Genomic DNA, 7865 nt, shown 5'->3' on the forward strand with positions numbered 1-7865 from the left:
AATTTGGTTATATACAGGGGTGATCCAAAAATAAATATGTATTAAGTATAGCAAGCTCCAGATTTGAAATTGTCAGAAAAGAAAGTTGCAAGTAAAGAAGGTTAGAGTGATTTTGATAAATGGTGCTGGGAAAAAATGGAAATCCACATGTAGCAAAATGAAAATAAACCCCTAACTCTCACCCTGCACAAAACTCACCTCAAAGTGGATCAAAAATGTAGGCACTGGAACAGAGACCCTCTACCAAATAGAAGAAAAAATAGGCCCAAATATTCATGTGGGATTAGAAACTGACTTCCTTAACAAGATTCCTAAAGAGCAAAAAGTAAAATCAAGAATCAATAAATGGGATGGATTCAAACTAAAAAGCTTCCTGTCAACAAAGGAAACAATCAAGAATATGAAGAGAGAGCAAACTGAATGGGGTTTCCTCATGCATCTCAGAGCATTAATCTCTGTGATATATAAAGTACTCAAAACATTCAAAACTTCCAACCCTTCCAGGCATGGTGGCTCATGCCTGTCTCATACCTGTAATCTCAGCAGCTTGGGAGGCTAAGGCAAGAGGATCACAAGTTCAAAGCCAGCTTCAGCAAAAGTGAGGTACAAAGCAACTCAGTGAGACGCTGTCTATAAATAAAACACAAAATAGGGCTGGGGATGTGGCTCAGTGGTTGAGTGCCCTTGAATTCAATCCCCAGGACCAAAAACAGAAACAGAAAACTAAACAACAAAACTTCCAACCCTTGTGGAAGAACTAAGTCCATTTGTGCCCTTTCCACATGAAAGCACATTTTTCTTACTTTTCTTCATTGAACCTCTTGTATTGCCTTTGGCATCTTGTATTTCCACCTTCTCAGATATATTCTGTATTACCTCACTTCCTATTTTTTTCAGTTTATAACATACAGCCACTTTCTGTATGGCCTGAGAAACAGGAAGTCCAACTAAAGGGCTCAGGATTGACCTCAGACTTGGATTAAACTGCCCCATAGCCAATTGGAGAATGGTCCTTCATTTCTACTATGAATGGTTCATTATTAGAAGAGTGGGCTCAGCTGGCATGCTCAAAAAGATCACATTTTGTGAATCTCACTTGACTTCAACACATTGCTCCCTTACCAAGTTGAAAAATCAATGATGTGTTTGCTTCCTAGACTTATTCCAGGAAGCCCACACCAACTGGTGTGGTTTTAACTACAAAAACACTTATCTATAAAGCACTGCTGAGTTTACTTCAGCATGAATCAAAATGGATCTAGGATACAACTCTTCCATACTTGAATTCCTCTAACTCAGTCAGGAAGAAATCTGGGATTCAGGGCTCAACTGAAAGAGACGTGGAGGGAAGATGTTTTGTTGACAACTGGCACCCTACATCTTCTGAGCAGAGTGGAGTCCAGTGTGTGTTTTGGTCAACTTATGAGCTAAACTCTTTCTGGGCAGTGGTTCATGTGCTGGACATGGTGTTCAGACCCAAAGACTACAGAAAAATAATGGTACTTCGTGTTGCATATATAATCTAAAGAAGCCCAGGGGAGTAGAGATGCTGTGCAGTCACACAGAAAGAATCAAGGAACCAAGTGACTGGCCTCAGGAAAGGTGTGGGACTTCAGTATGCTCTGACAAAACATCTTCAAAGAAGTGAATGGAATCTGATTAGCAAGAAGGGTTGGGGCAACTGGCAGCAACCCTGAAGGCATGCTTCTCTCTCCTTGGAAGCCCAGGTGTAGCAAGTAAGGCACTGGCCTTGAGAGAAGATACATCAATAGGTAAGGTAGATAGTCAGGAACTGGAGATGTCACTTGAAGGGTGTGGCAGAATCTGAGTTGTCCAGGGGCTGGGCTTTCAGCAGCACCTGCACTTCTCTTCCTGTCCTGGCATCCCCCACACATCACTCCTGCCTCCATTGATGCCCCAGAGGAGAGGGTTGGTGACACAGGGATGGTGGGTGTACAAGCTAGTGCTCTGGGTGAGGCACCATGGAACCTTGAGAACAAGTACTCAGGCCCCAGGTGTAATGTGGGATCTGGCCACAGTCCCAACAGTCCACTCACCTTTGAGGAATGCAGGAGTCCACAGGAGCTAAGAAGTGCAGCCTGGCAATGCACCACACTCTTTCCACTAGGGACCTTCTATCGACCAACCCAGCTTCCCTGCAAGCTCCCTGCATGCCCTTTCTACATCAAGTCTTCCACACCGACATCACTACATTGAACTCAACAGTGGACTTTGGGCAAATGGATTGCTGTGCTGTGTCCAAGCCCAGCTCCTGCTGTCTCTTCTTCCTCTCCTTTGGACCCACACCACATGCTCTGAATGGCAGTCTCCTCAGCATGGGCAGTTGGGGACCATCAAGCTGTGTCTGCAATCATCTGCCCTTTGACCTGACCTGCCATGATCTAGTAACCAGGCAGGGATCATCCTACTGTACCAGCATCTGCCATCAGCCCTGTCCACAGACATTTCCACCATGATCCCCCTTTTCCTGTACATTGCTCAGCTGACTGCTACAGAGGCCATCTCCTGCAGGAGGCGCACTCCTCTCTGAGGATACTCCCACAGCTGTCCTGAGTTCATCAAATGAACAAACCCACGCTCTCCACTAGCAATGCGGGGAGTTTCAAACCTTCCAGAACCTAAGGATGCCTCCTCCCTGATCTTGACCAAACCTCCAGGCTTCATCACCAAAGCAGTCTTCCATGCTGAGGAGCAACAACACCTGGTCTCCTACCTCCCTTTTCCTTGGAAAAGCAAATAGAGGTGAGAGCCCAAGAGCAGCCATGGGAACTAATGGCAGTAGCAGTGGCAGCAACTCTTCTGGCACAGGAAGCAGAGGTGGAGGAGGAGAAGGAGGAAGAGGGTAGCAAAGAGACAGAAACAAATCCCTATCAGGAAATATGTGTTCCTATTGATGGGGAAGAAACACCCTCCAAGCCCCTAGAGATACAGGAAGATCTCGCTGTGGTGGAACAGACTCTTTGTCCTCAAGAGGGAAACACCATGCAGCAGAGGAACCAGGTGTCTTCAGTGAACTTCTCCTCTGACAGCCATGCTGTCCCCAAGTGAGAAAGTCCTGCCGCAGGTGTACTGACTTTGGTGCAATCTGATGCAGAGGCAACAGTGCTCTCCAGCCCCAGGCTGCCCCATGGCCCTGAAGAATAGGTAAAGCAAGGGTTGGTTGAAGACCATCTAACCAGTTCTTCACATTCCCAGCAGGAAGGAGACCCAGTGTGGCAGGAAAAGTCTTCAACTAATATATCAGGAAACTCCTCCACCCATAGCTGCTAGCCAGAGGCCCCACAACAGAAAGAGGCCCACACCAATGGCCTTGTAGCTACATTTGCCACTGCCGGTGACATTGAGATGAGTTGCTGCAGCTCCAAAGAATCCTCTTGTTTCTATGGAGGAAGACTTAGGCACCCAGCAAAGAAGGTTCTGACTCTGAAGAAGAGCAGTATCATGGAAGATGACATGGAGGCCTTGGAAGGTAAAAACAGACAATGCAGCACCTGCAACATACCTTGCCTGCCCCTTCTTTCTCCTGACATGTGACCCCTGTGGGGACTGCAGACCCAAGAGTCCACACATGGATACTTCTCAGATCTCACTTATTCTTGACACCACCCTATTGGCATACGAGATTACTCATCCCTGATCCTGTCTTTCCCTGTATTTTTCCCCAGACCAGTTATAGAGTGCTGCCTGCAGCAACAAGACCGCAGGAATTTATCGGAGGCAGACTGGGAATGAATTACTTTTTAATACATCTTTTTTGACTTAGTCATTTGGGTCTTTGAAATTCCCAACCCCATTTCTTCCTACTATCCCTCTCCCTTAAACCGCTCTGGTCAGAGACTCCTGCGAGGTTCCTCAGTGTTTCCCCACCATGCGGATAAAAAGGTTTCCCCATACAGGCCACCATTTGTTGCCGCCTGCAGCAACGAGACTGTGGGAATTTATTGGAGGCAGACTGGGAATGAACTACTTCTTTATCTTTTTTGTGCTGCTTCCTTGCTTGCTTCCCAGTTTATAGAGGAAGAGAGGCTTGCTTGCTTCCAGTTTATAGAGGAAGAGAGGCTTGCTTGCTTCCAGTTTATAGAGGAAGAGAGGCTTGCTTGCTTCCAGTTTATAGAGGGAGAGAGGCTTGCTTGCTTCCAGAGGAAGAGAGGCTTGTTTGCTTTCAGAGGGGCTACGCTTTCAGAGGGGCTATGCTTTCAGAGGGGCTGCTTCTTAGAGGTCTGCTGCTTCTTAGAGGTGTGTCCTCCTCCCAGGTGAAGAGAATGTCTTATATACACTAAGGCAGCCAATCAGCTTAGGATTAAGTAGCACGATTGGAGCACGTGCCACAGTACCAATCAAGAAAGAATGAGGAACATCTGTTGACACGAGCGCGGAAGAGACATTAACCAATCAAGCAAAAGGTCATGAGAGATCACGCCATGTTAACACTAATTATGCGCCACCTCTTGGCCTAATGCCAGCTGCCATCTTAGAGCTACTTAAACATGTCTGTACATCTCCCCCTTTTTAGTTTTAAAAGGTGAAGAAAACTTTAATGGATGCGTGATAGCTATCACTACATCTGGATCGACTGTGCCTGTCTTAGTCGTCCACATGTCTTACTGACATTCTTACCCATCATCAGATAACCAAGAAGCTTGATATTATCGTCTTGGCTCCTGTCTTAGGTTGATATGTCAGCCACAGGAGACTTTCCCGTCTTTGACTACCAGCTGTCCATTTGAGACAACCAAGCATTTCCGGCTTCTAAGGCAGCAAGTGCATTTTTTACAATGATCTTATCCCTTTGTTGGCATAGCGCATCTTACACATGCAATAAAATGCTAACACAAACAGACATATGAATAAATCTAAGTTTACCCAAACTGGGGTCGTGTGTGACATCCATTTGCCATAAATGATTAGGCAAAAGCCTTTTAGGGTTGATACCAACATGAGGGGCTATGGGTCCAGCCAATTCTAATTTGGGAACCACCTGAGCAATGTAATTACTATCAGTAAAGAGATTCATTTGTTGCTCCTTAAACTTTACAAGGGCTATGACAGCTGCTTCCATTTCCACCAATTAAGCTGATTTTTGAGATGTAATCTGAATGATAGTATCTTGGTGAGTAACTACTACAGAAGTACCATTAAAAGAAACATTCAGGGCCTTAGGAATAGGTTGTTTAGGTGGCAAGAATAGAGGAGGGAATCCTAGTTGTCTTCCTCCCACTAGCTCTCTTCCTTCCTTGAGACCCTGTTCCAATGTGGGAATTCTTATTAGTGAAAATCAATATTCTACTCACTTGGCAAGAGCTGCACCTCCCATTTCCTACCTCCTCACACCACCTATTCTGGAGTCTTTCCCTTCAAGCCTGTACCCTGCAGAATGGAATCTAACCCTCAAATGTGTGGATTTTCCTCTTCTTCCTCCTCCTCCTCCTCTTCTTCCTTGCACCAGCTGCCTTTGGTCCCAAAAGCAACCCTGTTATTATCCATCAGCCCATAACTCTAGCAAGGGATTCTCTCACCACTAGAGTCAATGGACGATGGTTGCAGAATGTGGGGCCCTGCTTTGCTACTGCATTGCCATCTTCCAAATGTAAACCTGATTCAATATCTCTTAATTCTTCCTGCTCTTCCTGCTGCTCCTCTTCCTCCTCCTCTTCATTCCTTCCCAAACCCTACTCTCATCTGATTCACCTGCAATAGCCAGGGCCAGAATTAAACTGCTATAAGCACCTCTACCACAACAATAGCCAAGTCATTGGCACACTTTACCCAGCATCCCACTGCGCAGCCTGAGGGCCTTGAGATGGACACTACCCTCCTCTTCTGTGGAAGTGATTTTTCCATATTCTGCTTCCAGTGACAGCTCCTACTCACAACCCAAGGTCCATGACCCTAGGCAGCACAGGCAGCCAGCTGAGGGAACTATCTCCACTGCCCCCCCAGTACCTCAGGTCACCCAACCCAACCCCAATCTCTATCCTTCTGTAGTCTCACAACCCACCCCTCCGGCTGAATCTAGGAGCCCTCAGCAAAGCAGAGCCTCTCTTCATGCCCCCATGCTTCTCATGTTGCCAGTTGTGAACCATTCACTGTCCTCCACCCAGGCACAGAGGCCCTCTGCACCTTCAACCTCCAAGGATGGCCAGCAAAGAACCCATGGATACCACCATTTCTTCGTGGCCATTGCTGTTCTAGTCACCTCCTGCCTCCCAAGATGTTATACTGACTCAATATGGTAACCATGGCAGACATGTTGACGTCTATTTCTATATTGTAGACCTGGTGGCAATTGATATTCTGATTTCTTCCAGTGTTATTTTGGAGGTGAAATGTGCTTTGTAAATGTTGGCTTTAGACATAATAACTGGAAATAGAATCACCAAAGTAGCAGCGCACATACACACACACACACACACACACACACACACACACACACACAGGAATGCCACAGTCTTTGACTCTAAATTTCAGAAGCAGGCAAACTTGAACATTTTCTAAAACTATAAAGGAGACTAAAGAGATGTGATAAGTGTATGAACTAGGTGACCCTAGACTTAAACCAAGCGTGAAGGATGCAAAATATTATTGAGGATTCTTAGGACAACTAGCAAACCAGGGCTATACATTGGAGGAATGTATTGTATCTATGTTAGTTTCCTGAATTTAGGAAGGTTCCAGGGTTATGAGAAACAATGCAATTTTCTGGACAATTCACAGCAGAGTAAAGGCATTAAAGTGTTCAGGGGTATGAGACACAAATATTCTTCTCAAACTGGTCAAAAAAATTGAATTAGGGAAAGAAGCAATGATAAAGGATATGTGACAAAATGTGAAAAGTCTGTGAGTCATCCTAGCCATTCAAAATAATACTGATAGAGAGGCATTTAATAAATTTTGTCCAGGCAGTTTCAGTGGTCTTCCCTACCCCACTATGAAGAAATTTTTGCATTCATTTGCAAATTCACCTCAATATTTCACATGTATATATGAATCTTTCAACTATTATAATTTAGACCAGTTTCCCTCATTAATGATGTGTTAAAATCTTTAAAAGCTGTTTGTTCAACAAGATTGATTAGATCAATTTTGATCTAATCTTGATTGGAGAGGCCATGTAAGAATTCTCTTACCCAGTCACAGGACATTTCTATGAGTTTGAAATTAGTGCAGAGTAAAAATTTCTAAAATTACTACAAAGAGCAAATAACAATGAACTAGAACTGATGTAATAATGAATGCAAGTTATGTGTATTTACAAAGCAGCATTTAGTTTTACAGGAGGAAATATGGCCAGTCCAGAAACAGGGCAGCAATGAAGTTATATAAGTCATCAAGTGTCTGACAGCAACATGACTTTGATCATAACACAGTTCCATGATGTGTGACCTCATGATAACCCTGAGGTGACCATTTAGAAGCTCCTGTACACTATGCCTTGCTTTTCTTCACACTCTTTAAGAAACCCTGAGATAGAGTAGCCTTACATTTCTCAAAAATATTAAATTTAATCTCAATTGGAGCAAGATCTTTCTAACATGTGGGAGAGGAGAAGTCACACTGTGTCTGGCCTAGTGACCCCAGTATTTGTCAGGAAATATACCAGTTGTCCTTAGGGAGGATCAGTATTCAGGGACAAGCAGCAGAGAATTCAGCCCATCACACATGGAAGCAGAGCATTGCAGCCCCCAGGACTGCTCTGTGTTTTACATCCACACTGCAGCAGAGTTCATTTTAAACAGGAATACTTAACAATGACTGGTGAAATATTATTCCAACAGTAATACCCAGTTTTTCTTTCTCTAAAGAACAATGCATGCCAATTTTAGGATAAAAACAACTATTTTGCC

Source organism: Sciurus carolinensis, chromosome 4 (assembly GCF_902686445.1).
Source record: "Sciurus carolinensis chromosome 4, mSciCar1.2, whole genome shotgun sequence".
NCBI lineage: Eukaryota > Metazoa > Chordata > Mammalia > Rodentia > Sciuridae > Sciurus > Sciurus carolinensis.